At 36.3% G+C, this 14,290-nt stretch overlaps 1 protein-coding gene across 3 annotated transcripts in view; it reads right to left on the bottom strand.

The window, feature by feature from the left end:
• KBTBD3 (kelch repeat and BTB domain containing 3) overlaps positions 1 to 14,290 on the bottom strand; it is a 29,237-nt gene that overhangs the window by 11,754 nt on the left and 3,193 nt on the right. The window lies entirely within an intron of this gene.

Here is a 14,290-nt window from a genome sequence, read left to right on the forward strand (position 1 = left end):
GGACCCCTTCCTTACAAAATTAACTCAAGATGGATTAGAGACTTAAATACAAAACCCAAAATCATAAAAACCCTAGAAGAAAACCCAGGCAATACCATTCAGGACATAGGCATGGGCAAAGATTTCATGACTAAAACACCAAAAGCAATTGCAACAAAAGCCAAAATTGACAAATGGGATCTAATTAAAGAGCTTCTGCATAGCAAAAGAAACTAGCATCAGAGTGAACAAGCAACCTACAGAATAGGAGAAAATTTTTGTAATCTACCCATCTGAAAAAGGTCTAATATCCAGAATCTACAAGGAACTTAAACAGATTTGCAAGAAAAAAACAAAAAACCCCATCAAAGAGTGGGCAAAGGATACGAACAGACAACTCTCAAAAGAAGACAGTTATGTGGCCAACAAACATATGGAAAAAAACTCATCCTCGCTGATCATTAGGGTTTTCTCTTTCTTAACGCACCCTCTCCAAGTGGCTAGCTGGCACTTCTTCACAGCATGACAGTCTCAGAGTGACTAGGCTTTTTGTATGAAGCTTGGTTCTCCCAGAGCAGGTTTTCCAAGAGGCCTAGGTGGAAGCTAGATACTGGAGTAGTAGTCTAAATTGTCCTACAGCATCAATTAAAGCTCCATTCCAGGACCAAGACAATCTACTGTTGCGCTATGCAATACAGTAACCATGAGCCATGTGTAGCTATTTAAATTACTTGTAAGTAAATACAACTAAAAATTCAGGTCCATCATTGCTCTAGCTACATTTAAGTGGTCAGTCATATGTGGTGTGATGAGTGACAACTTGTTTGGGACACAGAGTACCCACATTTTTGGTTAAACATTACTTCTGGGTATGTCTGTGAGGGTGTTCCAGACGAGATTAAACACTTGAATTGGTAGGCTGACTAACACAGATGGTCCTCCCCACTGTAGCTGTGCCTCATCCTGTCGGTTGAAGGTCTGAATAGAACAAAAGGCTGAATAAGAAAGAACTCTTTCTTTCTGCCTGACTTCAAGCTGGAACTCAAACAGGAACTATACCACCAGCTCTCCTAAGTCTCCCACTTGCTGACTGCAAATCTTGGGTCTTCTCAGCTTCCATAATCACATGAGCCAATTCCTTATAGTTTTTCTGTCTCTCTCCATATATATATATATGTGTGTGTGTATATATATATATATATAACACATATACATATATAGTAAAAATACCTATACATATGTATAGTACAAATACATATACATATATATGTGTGTATCTATATATATCCCTTTGGTTCTGTTTTTCTGAATAAGTCAGATTAATACATCTGCCTAGTGACTACTGTATTAAACAAAGCAAATATAAAACATTCTCATCATCACAGAAAGTTCCACTGGATAGCCATTATACTGTGTGGAAAAATAGTGTGCCTGTGTGAATGTGTGTGTGACTGTGGAGGTGTGTATGTGCCTGTGTGTGCAGGAGAAACTAATAGGTTGTAATTGGCAGTACTGCTGGAAATCTAAGTGACTTGTAGAAATCATTTTGTGTGTAGCATTCTGAGTAAATGTGAATAGGGAGACATATTAAAAATGACAGAGGGTATCATGGAGGAAGAGAGATAATGAAAGGTTTGGAGGTTAATTCTGAGGAAAAGGAACTAGAGAAAACAAGACCAATATGATGGGTGAAGATGAGGGCAGAGAGAGAGAGCAAGAGAGACAGACAGTGCAAGATTGATTTATTATAAGCTCACATGGTAATAGAGGCTAAGAAGCCACAAGATCTATAACTAGTTAGCTGGATGCCCAGGAGAGCTGACAGTACAGTTTCAGTACAAGTCCAAAGGCATGAGAACCACAACAGCCAATGGTTTGTTTCAGTTCAAAAGTTGGCAAGCTTAAGACCCAAGAGGAGTCAATTTTTCAATTTGAGTCCAATGGCAGGAAAAGACTGATGTATGTCCCAACTCAAATAGGCAGGATAAATTTCCTATTACTCAGTCTTTTATTCTATTCAATTCTTCATTTGATTGCATAAGGCCCACCACATAGGAAAATCTGATTTACTTGGTCTCCTGATTCACATGTTAATCTCATCCAGAAATATCCTTACAGACACGTTCAGAATGTCTGACCAAATATCTGGTCACCAGGTGGCCCAGTCAAGCTTATAAATGAAATCAACTATCACGACAGTTCAAATCTTAACAATGTTGATAACATATGACCTAGGATGGAAAAAGAGTATTTGAAATTAGAGTGAGGCATAAAGACAATTATACATGGCTAATGTCCCAGGACTAATTCTTTACCTCACAAGGCATCTTCATAAGTCACTTGTAAGACTTTTTAAAACTATGCATGTTTTATCTCCTTTTCTAATATTTATAAAATACACAGATGTGACATATTAGCTTGTATAAAAATCATATATCTTCCCAAGAGTATGATATAATGTTAAATAAGACGGCTATTAGCCTGAGATTACCTCCATAACAAGGCCTCTTATGTAAGAGAACTGAAACTTAACTTGGAAACATTTATTGTAACTGACTTAAAAACCAAAAACCAAAAACAAGCCTTAGCCAATCACAAACTGTCAACCAACCTACTGGTTACAAATAGGAAACTTCCATCAGACAATATCCAAATAAGGCAAATGCCTAGCTGTAGTCAATCAGGTAATTTCTCTACTTTGTTTCCATGTTCAACCTATAAAAGCTTGCTGGTCACACTGCTGGAGTAGAGCTCTCTGAACCTCTTTCAGTTTTGAATGCTACCTGATTCATGAATAGCTCTTTGCTCAAACTCTGTTAAATTGTATTTGTCTAAAGCTTTTCTTTTAACAAAGTGAAATGAAAGCAAAAGGAGAGCATTAGAATCAGGCTTGAGTTCTAATGCTGGTTCAGCATTTACTTGTGATACATTTGAGGCAAATAACTTCTAATTTTTTATTATTATTTTCATCATCTGTAAAATGCAGATAAACTGTATCTATCTAGTTGTGTTGTTGAGAATATTTAAAAAAACACATAATTGGCTGGGCGCTGTGGCTCACGCCTGTAATCCCAGCACTTTGGGAGGCCAAGGTGGGTGGATCACGTGGTCAAGAGATTGAGACCATCCTGGCCAACACGGTGAAACCCCATCTCTAATAAAAATGCAAAAGTTAGCTGGGCGTGGTGGTGCACGCCTGTAGTCCCAGCTACCCAAGAGGCTAAGGCAGCAGAATCACTTGAACACGGAAGATAAAGGTAAAGGTTGCAGTGGGCCAAGATTGCACCACTGCACTCCAGCCTGGTGACAGAGAGAGACTCCATCTCAAAAAAAACAAAAACAAAAACAAAAACAAAACAACAACAACAACAACAAAAGTAATTTAGCATATAATATGTGTAAAATAAGTGGAAGTTAAGGCTTATTTTCTAAGAAATTTAACAGAAAAGAAAAGAAAATCATTTAATTGACAATAAGTTTATACTTATAAAATGGTGGAGGAAGGGACAAGAAAAGCAGCTCTCTAATAATTTCTACGGCATAAGAACAAAGTTGAACATAAGAGCTATCATTGCAAAGTCGTTTCATCTACAGTGCCAAAGGAAATAATAGAGAATTGGTGGGAGACTTGAACCAGCCTCCCTAACTCCAAGATGATGAAAATAAGTTTAAAAGAAATAGCCAGGGGCCGGGAGTGGTGGCTCACCCTGTAATCCCAGCACTTTAGGAGGCTGAGGCAGGCAGATCACCTGAGGTCAGGAGTTCAAGACTAGCCTGGCCAAAATGGTGAAACCCCATCTCTCTGAAAATACAAAAATTAGCCGGGCATGATGGCAGGTGCCTGTAACCCCACCTATTCGAGAGGCTCACTGAGAGAATCGCTTGAGCCCAGGAGGCAGAGGTTGCAGTGGGCCAAGATCACACCATCGCACTACAGCCTGGGTGACAGAGTGAGGCTCTGTTTCTAAATAAATAAATAAATAAATAAATAAATAAATAAGGAATAGCCAGGAAGTATTTACACTATGCAAAAGGGCACGCAAATTAGATAAACAGACAATATGACTGAAAACAGTCTATACTACTTTGACAGATATGTGTTAAAGCTGTGCAAAGGATCAAGGTGTCTTCTCAGTGTCACAATGTAGCCAAGATGTTACTCCTGGTCTCATTCTCCAGTCTAGTGATGAGCTGGGGCATCAATAACCTATAAAAGCAATATAGGGCATCTCTATGGCCTGTCTAAAATAACTACAGAAGAGGTTGACTCAGTCCAGATTGCCTAGATGAAAAGATATGTATTTAAATCCCTCTATGTGTTAGAGGAAGTTAGACACTGAGAATCAAAAGACACATTATCTCCTATAACCTTAGATTCCGCTGGATTTCTAAACATTCTCTCAAAAATTAGAATAATAGATGATCAAATAGCAAGGATATTTGATCAACATGGAACATTCTAAAGCAGTAATTACTATCCCTGCCTCCAGGCTATCCAGTAGGGGAGACGTGGGGAAATGGATGTCTCAATGTTTTTCACAATGTTTTTGTTCAAAAATACACAATAATTTTTGTATTTTTAGTAGAGTCAGGGTTTCATCATGTTGGCTAGGATGGTCTGGAACTCCTGCCCTCGTGATCCGCCCGCCTCGGCCTCCCAAAATGCTGGGATTACAGGTGTGAGCCACCGCACCCAGCCTGTTTTTGTTCTATACGCGATCGAAATGTATACATGTTATTTGTGGAGCACTTGCAACATACCCAGTGCTGGTCTAGATGGATTGAAAATATAGTGGAAAATAGAATTTGTGAATGACACAAAGTGAGTAAGGTATATGGCTGAGGAAGAATTCACAAAGAACAGTGAGAGAAATGGAGGAAAACCAGGAGAGGCAGTAGAAACTAAGGGAAGAGAGTTTCAAGTATGAAGTTGTCACCTGTATCATCAAAAGGTGATGGGAAAAGAGTCACTGATGATTTGGGGTAAAGTGGGGAGAGAACAGATTACAGTGGAGTTAAGTGGAAATAATGGGCACAATTTATATACATTATTCTTTTAAAAAGTTCATCAAGGCTGGGTGTGGTGGCTCACGCCTGTAATCCCAGTACTTTGAGGGGCCGAGGCAGGTGGATCAACTGAGGTCAGGAGTTCGAGACCAACCTGGCCAACGTGGCAAAACCCCATCTCTACTAAAAATACAAAAATTAGCCAGGCGTAGTGGCAGGCACCTGTAATCCCAGCTATTCGGAAGGCTGAGGCAGGAGAATCGCTTGAACCCAGGAGGCAGAAGTTGCAGTAAGCCAAGATCACACCACTGCATTCCAGCCTGGGTGACAGAGCAAGACTGTCTAAAAAAACAAAAAACAAAACAAAAAAAAAAATTCATCAAGATGGGGGCTAGAGGAGCATGTAGATACCAGGAAATTTTGTTCTGTTTTGGTATAGATAGGAGAAACCTGTGCATGTTAATACACTGAAAACAAAGGGCACGTATGGAGGGAAATTTTGACAATGATCACAGCAATCTAAATTCAATACCTACATCCATATCACACAGCAAAATGTTTTGGACCTTTAAACCAATAAATTGGAGAACAATACTATGCAGCAAAACTTCTATTTCTGTTGACAGGTAAACATTGATAGGCAAATAAATGGTTCCGTTTCTAACCATTTATCTGTTGTTTGGTTGTTTAGTGATATAATAAGAATGAAGGTACCAGGATTTATCATAAATAATTTATACAGTTATTTCATCCAACACTCACAATAATCCTTTAAGATTGGTATTAATAATTACTTTTTCAAACAGCAAATTGAGGCTCAGAGATTAAATAACATATGCCTAAAAACATAAAACTAGTAGAAACATGCTTATTTCACTAAATGTCCATGTTATTTCCAAAATGAATCATTCTGACCCTGGATTTTAATATCAAATGAAAGCTCAGAAAGCAATTTTAGTGCTCCTTAGATCAACTATAAATGTACTTGTCAAAAGTTACCACAGCAATTTAAGATCGTTCTTAATAAGGATGACATACATGATAGTAATAGCTAATATTTGCTAAGCCAGTAAGCTGTGCCAGGCACTGGCCTACAGAATTCACAATACTTGATTTGATTCTTATAAATACAATCCCTATTAAAAAATAAATTAATTAATTAAAAAAAGACTGTGCTTCCAGTAAGGTTTAGATGTACCTTTCCCTATTTCTCCTGCAAGGTTTAGATGTACCTTTCCCTATTTCTCCTGCTAAGTACAAAAAAAAAAAAAACAAACAAACAAAAACAACAACAACAACAAAACCCTCGAGGTACATATAAATATAAATAAATGATATATATACACATATATATGAAGACAAATAAATGAAGACAATGAAAAGTGGAAAGATGAAATCAGAGTGACTAGTGACCTGAGGAACAACATACTGGTGAGTTCCCTGGGTATTCCTTTTGCCTAGTACATTCCAGACGCTACAAAAGCTGCAACCCTGATACACCAGTGGGCACACACATAAACAGCCCCCAAACTGCCCTCTTTACTCACAGAACCAGAAAAGGAGCAACCTAACAAGACAGAAAAGTTTTAAGGAAATAAACACTCAACCACAGCAGAAGACCACACAAAAAAATTCTGGCTCTATACCCACTCAAGCCTGCAAGGGTGCAATGGAGAGCCTAGAATTTCACTAATGATAGGCTATAATGAGGTACTTCTATCATTCTCCTCCTATCCCACCAACTAGAATGATATTGGAGAAGGCTAAATAATCACTAAAACATTTATGCAGGCCAGGCATGGTGGCTCACGCCTGTAATCCCAGCACTTTGGGAGGCCAAGGCGGACAGATTACCTGAGGTCAGGAGTTCAAGACCAGCCTGGTCAACATGGTAAAACCCCTCTCTACTAAAAATACAAAAATTAGCTGGGTGTGGTGGTGGGCACCTGGGGTGGTGGGCTCCCAGCTACTTGGGAGGCTGAGGCAGGAGAATCACTTGAACCTAGGAGGCAGAGGTTGCAGTGAGCTGAGATCACACTACTTTACTACAGCCTGGGCACCAAGAGCAAAACTCCGTCTAAAAAAAAAAAAAAAAAAGCTATTCAAAGAGATAACATTTATAAATTATTATAGCTAAATCAAAATTAAATTCTAAAAAAAGTTCAAGTAAGACACAGGAGACAGAAAAAAAAACAGAAATAAAAACAGAATAAACAGAAAAGTGACCCAACTTTATGCTTCCTACAAGTAAACTGACTTCAAATATAATAAGCAGGTTAAAAGTAAAAGGATAGGAAAAGATATACTATGCAAGCATTAATTAAAATAAAGCAGGCATGGCAATACAATTACAAGATAAAGCAGACTTGAGCAAGGGAAAGAAATGTTATGTAATGTCCATCCACCACCAAGAAGACTAGCAATCAAAAATCTATATGCACCAAATGATACAGCTGTAAAATATGTGAAGTAAAAACTGATAAAACTGAAAAAAAAAGACAAATCCTGGAGACTTCAACACCCTTCTCTCTAAAATTAATAGAACTAAACAAGAAGTCAGTAAGCATATAGAGCTCAACAACACCATCAATCAACAGAATCTAATCAACATTTATAGAAAACTCCACCTAACAACAGCAGAATACATATTCTTTCCCAGTGCTCATGGAACATATATCTAGATTGACCATATCCTGTCCCATAAAACAAACTTCAAATTATTTAAAAGAATTGGAATCACACAGATTATATTCTTTCACCACAATGAAATCAAACCAGAAATCAGTAACAAAAAGATAACATAAACATCTCCACGCACTTGGAAACATAATAACACACTTCTAAATAATCCATGCATCAAAGAGAAAGTTTCAAGTGTAATTTAAAAAATACATTGAACTGAATAAAAACTAAAATACAATATATCAAAATGTGTATGATGCAGCTAAAATAGTACTGAGAGGAAAATTTTTAGCATTAAGTGCTTACCTTGCTACAACTCACCCAATATGAAATATATAATTTGAACAGCCCTGTAACCATTAAGGAAATTAAATTTACCAAAAGTTTAAAGAAGAATTAATACCAGTTCTACACAACTTCTTCAAGAAAACAGAATCAGAAGGAAGATTCCCAACTAATTTTATGAAGTGAGTATTATTGTGGTACTCCAGACAAAGACAGTACCCAAAACAAACAAACAAACAAAAACCAAAACCCTATACTATGGACCAATATACTTCACAAATATAGAGGCAAAAATCGCTTAAAAATATTAGCAAAAAAATTCAGCAATATATAAAAGGAATTATACACTATGGCTAAGTAAGTTTATCCAAGGATGTAAGGCTGTTTCAGTATTTGAATACCAATTAGTGTAATTTATCCTATTAGGCAGCTAAAGAAGAAAAACCACAAGACCATATCAATTGATGCATAAAAACCGTTTGAAAAAATACAACACCCAGTTATGGGAAAAACTCTTAGCAAAAGAGAAAGAGAGGGGAAAAGTTCCCCCTTCTCAACTTAGTAGAGAAAATCTACAAAAAACCTATAGATAACACTATGCTAAATTATGGAATGCCTTCCCCCTAATATGAGGAAAACAGCAAGGATGTCCACCCTTACCACTGCTATTCATCAAAGTTCACACTTATTTAGAAGTGTATTATTCAGATTCCAAGGGAATGTAAGCTCTAGCAAGCACACTAAAACAAGAAAATTCAATAAAAGGCATATACATTGGAAAGGAACAAACAAAACTGCCTCTATTTGCAAATTCCAAGATAGCCTATGTAGAAAATCCAAAGGAATCTATGAGAAGAAAACCTCATAGAACTAATCAGCAAGTTCAGCAATGCCACAGGACACAAGAGCATCACAAAAAAAATCAATCATATTTCTATATACCAGCAATAAACACATAGAAACAAAAATTAAAACAAAAACAAAAATTAAAAGTATAACAGTTCAAAAAAAAGAAGTGAAAGAAATGTATAAATCTAACAAAACATGCACAGGACTTGTATGCTGAAAAATATAAAATGCTAAAAAAATCAAAGAAGACTAAAATGGAAAGACACACCATGTCTGCAAATTGGAAAAGTCAACTTAATAAAGATGTCCCCTTAATTCCCCCTAAACTGATATAAAGGTTTAACACATTTTTTATCAAAATCCTGGCACAATTTTTTGTATATACAGATGAGATTACTGTAAAATTTACATGGAATGATAAAGAAAATAGAATATCTAACACAACCAAAAAGAATAATAATGAGGGAAGTATCAGTCTACCTGATTTCAAGACTTACTATAGTTATGGTAATCAATACTGTGTAATATTAGTGAAAGGAGAGACACATAGATCAGTGGAACGCAATACACAATTGAGAAATAGCCCCACACAGTATAGCCAAGTGACTTTTGACAAAGGTGCAAATGCAATTCAATGGAAGAAAAAGAATCTTTTTTAACAAAAAATGCTGAAGAAAATGGATATCCACAGGCAACAAAAAATGAACCTTGACCTATACCTCATACTTTATGTAAAAATTAACTCAAAATGGGTCATAGATTTAAACGTAAAATATAAAATTTTTAGAGGCAAATACAGAAGAAAATCTTTGTAACTAGGGTCTCATTTAATGAGCTCTTAGACATCAAAAGCACAACACATAAATGAAAAAAATTACTAGACTGGACTTTATATCAAAATTACATTTTTCCTCTCTGAAAGTTCCTTTATTTAAGAGGATGAGAAGACAAGCTATGAGCCAGGAAAAAAACTTGCAAACTGAATCCGATAAAGAAATAATATATAAAGAAATCTGAAAACTTACCAGTAACACCACCAAATAATTCAATTTAAAAAAATGCGCAAAAGGCACAAAGAGATATTTCACCAAAGAGAATATACAGATGGCAAATAAGCACACGAAAAGATGTTCAACATCATTAGTCATTATGGAAATGGAAATTAAGACTGCAATGAAATATCCCTACCCATCTATCAAAATAGCTAAAATAAAATATAATGACAACACCAAATATCTGAGGGCTTGCAGAGACACTGAATCACCCATACACTGCTGGCAGAAATAGTTTGGCAGTTTCTTAAAAAAACTAAACATACACATACCATATTACCCAACAATCATGCTGCTGACCATTAGGAAGAAAAGTTTATGTGTACACAATAGCCTCTACATGTTTCATAATGCTTCATTTGTATAGCCAAAAGCTGAGGGCAACCAAAATGTTGCACAATAGGTGAAAGAGTAAACAAATCATGGTACATCCATACCATGGAATACTATTCACCATTAAAAAGGGACAAAGTTTGATACACATAATTTAGATAGGTTACAGCAATGTGCACATGTGAGAAAATTACAAGAAACTACACACAAACATTGTACCAATGTCAAATTCCTGGTTTTGATCTTTTACTATTATCATATATGTACCCATTTGGGGAAACTGGGTGAAGGGTACATGGAAATTTTATCTTTACAACTTGTTGTGTAATTATTTTAAGATATTAAAAGATAACAAAAGATCAATCAATTCAGAAACTATTTTGATGTTCCAGCTTTCTTCTTGCTCAAAACATAGAAAATGCAAATAAAACATAATTTTTTAATTGGTATAAAATCATTCCTCTGTATTTTAAAATAAGTAGGAAATAAAATAGGAAAAAGGTGACTAAAGGAGATACTTCCAAAAGAATAAAAATTGTATTTCTGCATAGTGGCTAGGTCCTGAGAATATCAATTTTTGAAACTCTAACCACAAACACTTTTTAATTAACTTTATTGTCATGAAAATCATGTATGTAATTTAGATCCTATGTTGGATTAAGTCTATTGAGCCTCATGGTTCATGAATAAGTGGACCACATGATGTAAACACAAAGTTATTTTTATTCCTATAAATAGTAACAAAAACAAGTTTTACTAGAAAATTTCAAGTATCCTAAAATAATATATAAGAATCACACAAACCTATTCACTTTCGTAACACTGTTTTAAAAAATCTGCCAGCCAGGCGTGGTGGCTCACGCCTGTAATCCCCCAGCACTTTGGGAGGCTGAGGCGGGCGGATCACAAGGTCAGGAGATGGAGACCATCCTGGCTCACGTGGTGAAATGCTGTCTCTACTAAAAATACAAAAAATTAGCCAGGCGTGGTGGCGGGCGCCTGTAGTCCCAGCTACTCGGGAGGCTGAGGCAGGAGAATGGCGTGAACCTGGGAGGTGGAGCTTGCAGTGAGCCAAGATCGCGCCACTGCCCTCCAGCCTGGGTGACAGAGCAAGACTCCATCTCAAAAAAAAAAAAAAAAAAAGTCTGCCATGTACATTCTATACAGAATAACAAATCCAAGGAGCTGAATATTTCCATTTCTTAAATTTCATTTGAGTAAATCCTACTTGTATAAGTGTATTTTGCAAATAACAAAGAATATGGCATTTGGAACTAGAGAAATAGTCCTAAATGGTTCATCACTTACAAATGATTCCTACTTAGTAGTGATTCCTACTTAGGCTCTCTGAGGCTTTGGCTTCCTCATCTGCAAAGTGGACACATCTATGATACTGGACTGTTGTGAGACTTAAGTGATACAATGAATATTAAGTTAATCCTGTCAAATTATATGTAAATAATAATTAAAATCAATAACATTATTAACTGTTAAACAATTCTCAATTCTTGGCAAAAGATTTATAAGGCAATTATTTTTCTTCAAATATTCTTCAAAATCAATTACGTTATTTCGTTGATTCTAAGACACAAATTTTTTCACACTTATCCGAAACTGACAGGCATCTTATAATCACTCTGGTTGGGTAGTAGTCATGACATATTTGTCATTACATGTGTATTAAATTTGAAGAATGGATATCAGTATGTTGGAAGAAAACCTTGGAGATAATAATGGACATTGGTTTAAGAAATGATATATCACTAATGATCTAAACAGAGAATGATATTATAAAAATAAAACATGGACACAGAGACTCTGAGTTGAAAATCAATGAAAAGACACTTTGAATGTTAAGAAGTTTTAGGAGTGCCTCAGCCAATTAATTTTGCTTATATTGTTCTTTATATGTAGGTGCAAGGGTATTACAGGATTTTTTTTAAAAGAGGGCTCTTTGCATAAGTAGAAAAAATTCTTAGTGATAAAGAGTTGTGTCATAGTTGGCATTCTTCTTAGTAGTATATAAAATAAGTGTACTTTATAAGATTGCACCCCAGCTTCAATGAAGCACCTTCCTGCCCAAAACGCTGACTCAATTTTTAAAGTGATTCTGTTATCCTTTTTTTAAAAGGCTTCCATTAAAATTTGATTTAAATAATTGAATAAAGGTACAAGAGTCAAGCCTAAGAATGAAGCCTTTGATAAAAAGTAATGACAAAAATCATGTGCCACTTAATAGAAGCAGAACATTAAACTAAAGCTGTGCTCTGCCTGATCTGGGCTTTGACTGGGTCCTGCAGTGATCTTAGTTTGGTCACTGATGTTTCAATATACAGCATGATTTCTGGCCTATTCTAGTAAATATTTATTATAGATGCTAACTATATGACAAGCACCAAATTAGGCACTACAGTTAAAGAGAGAATAAAAGACAGACATGGTCCCTGCTTTTTTGTTGTCCAGTATCTGGTGAAGACGACATAATAAATAAGGTATGCAAATAAATAATTATAAATTTTTATAAGTATCGTGAAGCCACAAGTAGGAAGTGGAAATGAAAATGAACAATGGGGGCATTCAATTTGAGACAATAACAAAAGGGGTAACAGGGAACACTTATATAGTGCTTATTATGTGCCATGCTTTGTACTATGTTTTTTGTTTGTTTTTTTTTTTTTTCAGACAGGGCCTTGCTGTGTCACCCAGGATGGACGGCAGTGGCAGGATCACAGCTCACTGAAGCTTCAGCCTCCTGGGCTCAAGCAGTCCTCCCACTTCATCCTCCTGAGTAGCTGGGATTACAGGTGTGCATTAGCACACCCAGTTTTGTTTTGTTTTGTTTTGTTTTGTTTAGAGATGGGATCTCACTATGTTACCCAGGTTGGTTTCAAACTCCTGGCCTTAAGTGATACTCATGCCTCAGCCTCCCAAAATGCTGTTGACTACAGGCATGAGCCACCATGCCTGGCCCCATGCTATATGTTTTACATATATTCTTTTAATCTTCGAAAGAACTGGATAAAGTAGATACTTATCTTCACTTTACAAACAGAGAAAATGGGCTTTGATAATTTAAGTAATTTGGCTAAGATCATATAGCAAGTAAGCAGGGAGTTGGTATGTGAACTCAGTTTGGCTTGAGAGCCCTTGCTTTCAGCCACTACAATACTAGGGAAAGCCTTTCTGAAGTGTCATTTGAGAACTGAATGATAAGAAGGTAAGGGATTAGTGGCAGAAATCACATATAAAGCCCTACAGAGGGAAAGGAGTCCTTCAGTTTTAGGAAATCAAATGTGGCCAGTGTGGCTGGAGTAGCTAATGAAAGCAAGAGTGTCGGGAGATAGGGCTGCAGAAGGCAGTTGCTACCTCAGTCAGGATCCTATGGGTCACAGGAGCTGGGATTTTATTCTAAGTGAAATAGGAATGGCTGACCACTTTAAATTGGACAGTGACATGACATCATTTTTTTAAAAAAATATTTTTCTAGCTAACATGTCAAGAATGAATTGAAAGGAAGAGAAGTAGGGTCCAAGTCATTCATTTATTCAACAAATATTGGATAGCTTATGGAGTAACAAATATTGTGGCAGGCACTATTCTAGATACTAGAAATACAGTTAAAAACAACACTGACAAGGTCCTCTACGCTGGAGTCTACTTTAGAATGGTGAACACCTGCCCCCCACCGCACACACACACACACCCCTTCCTTCTTATACATTACGAGTTTCTCCCACCCTACTGGACATTTTCCATTAGCATGCAAATTCTAGTATCTTCCATCTTTAAACAAACATCAAACAAAAATCTATCCTTTGACCTTTTATTCCCTCCAGCTACCATTCCATTTTTCTACTTCCTAAATCCAGAAAAACTTTAAAGGACACTCTGTGGTAGCGTCACCTCCAGTTATCATCTCAACTCACTACAATAAAATTCCTTTTACTCCATTAAAACTGCCCTTGTCAATGTCACCACACTACCATCTTGAAGCTAAATTCTCACTTCTCTTTCCTCATCTTCTTTCACCTCTTAGGAATATTCACACCGTTAACTAGTCCTTGAAACATTCGTCTTTTTAATTTCTATGCCACAACATTCTT

The sequence above is a fragment of the Piliocolobus tephrosceles genome, chromosome 13 (assembly GCF_002776525.5).
Source record: "Piliocolobus tephrosceles isolate RC106 chromosome 13, ASM277652v3, whole genome shotgun sequence".
In the NCBI taxonomy this organism is placed as follows: Eukaryota; Metazoa; Chordata; class Mammalia; order Primates; family Cercopithecidae; genus Piliocolobus; species Piliocolobus tephrosceles.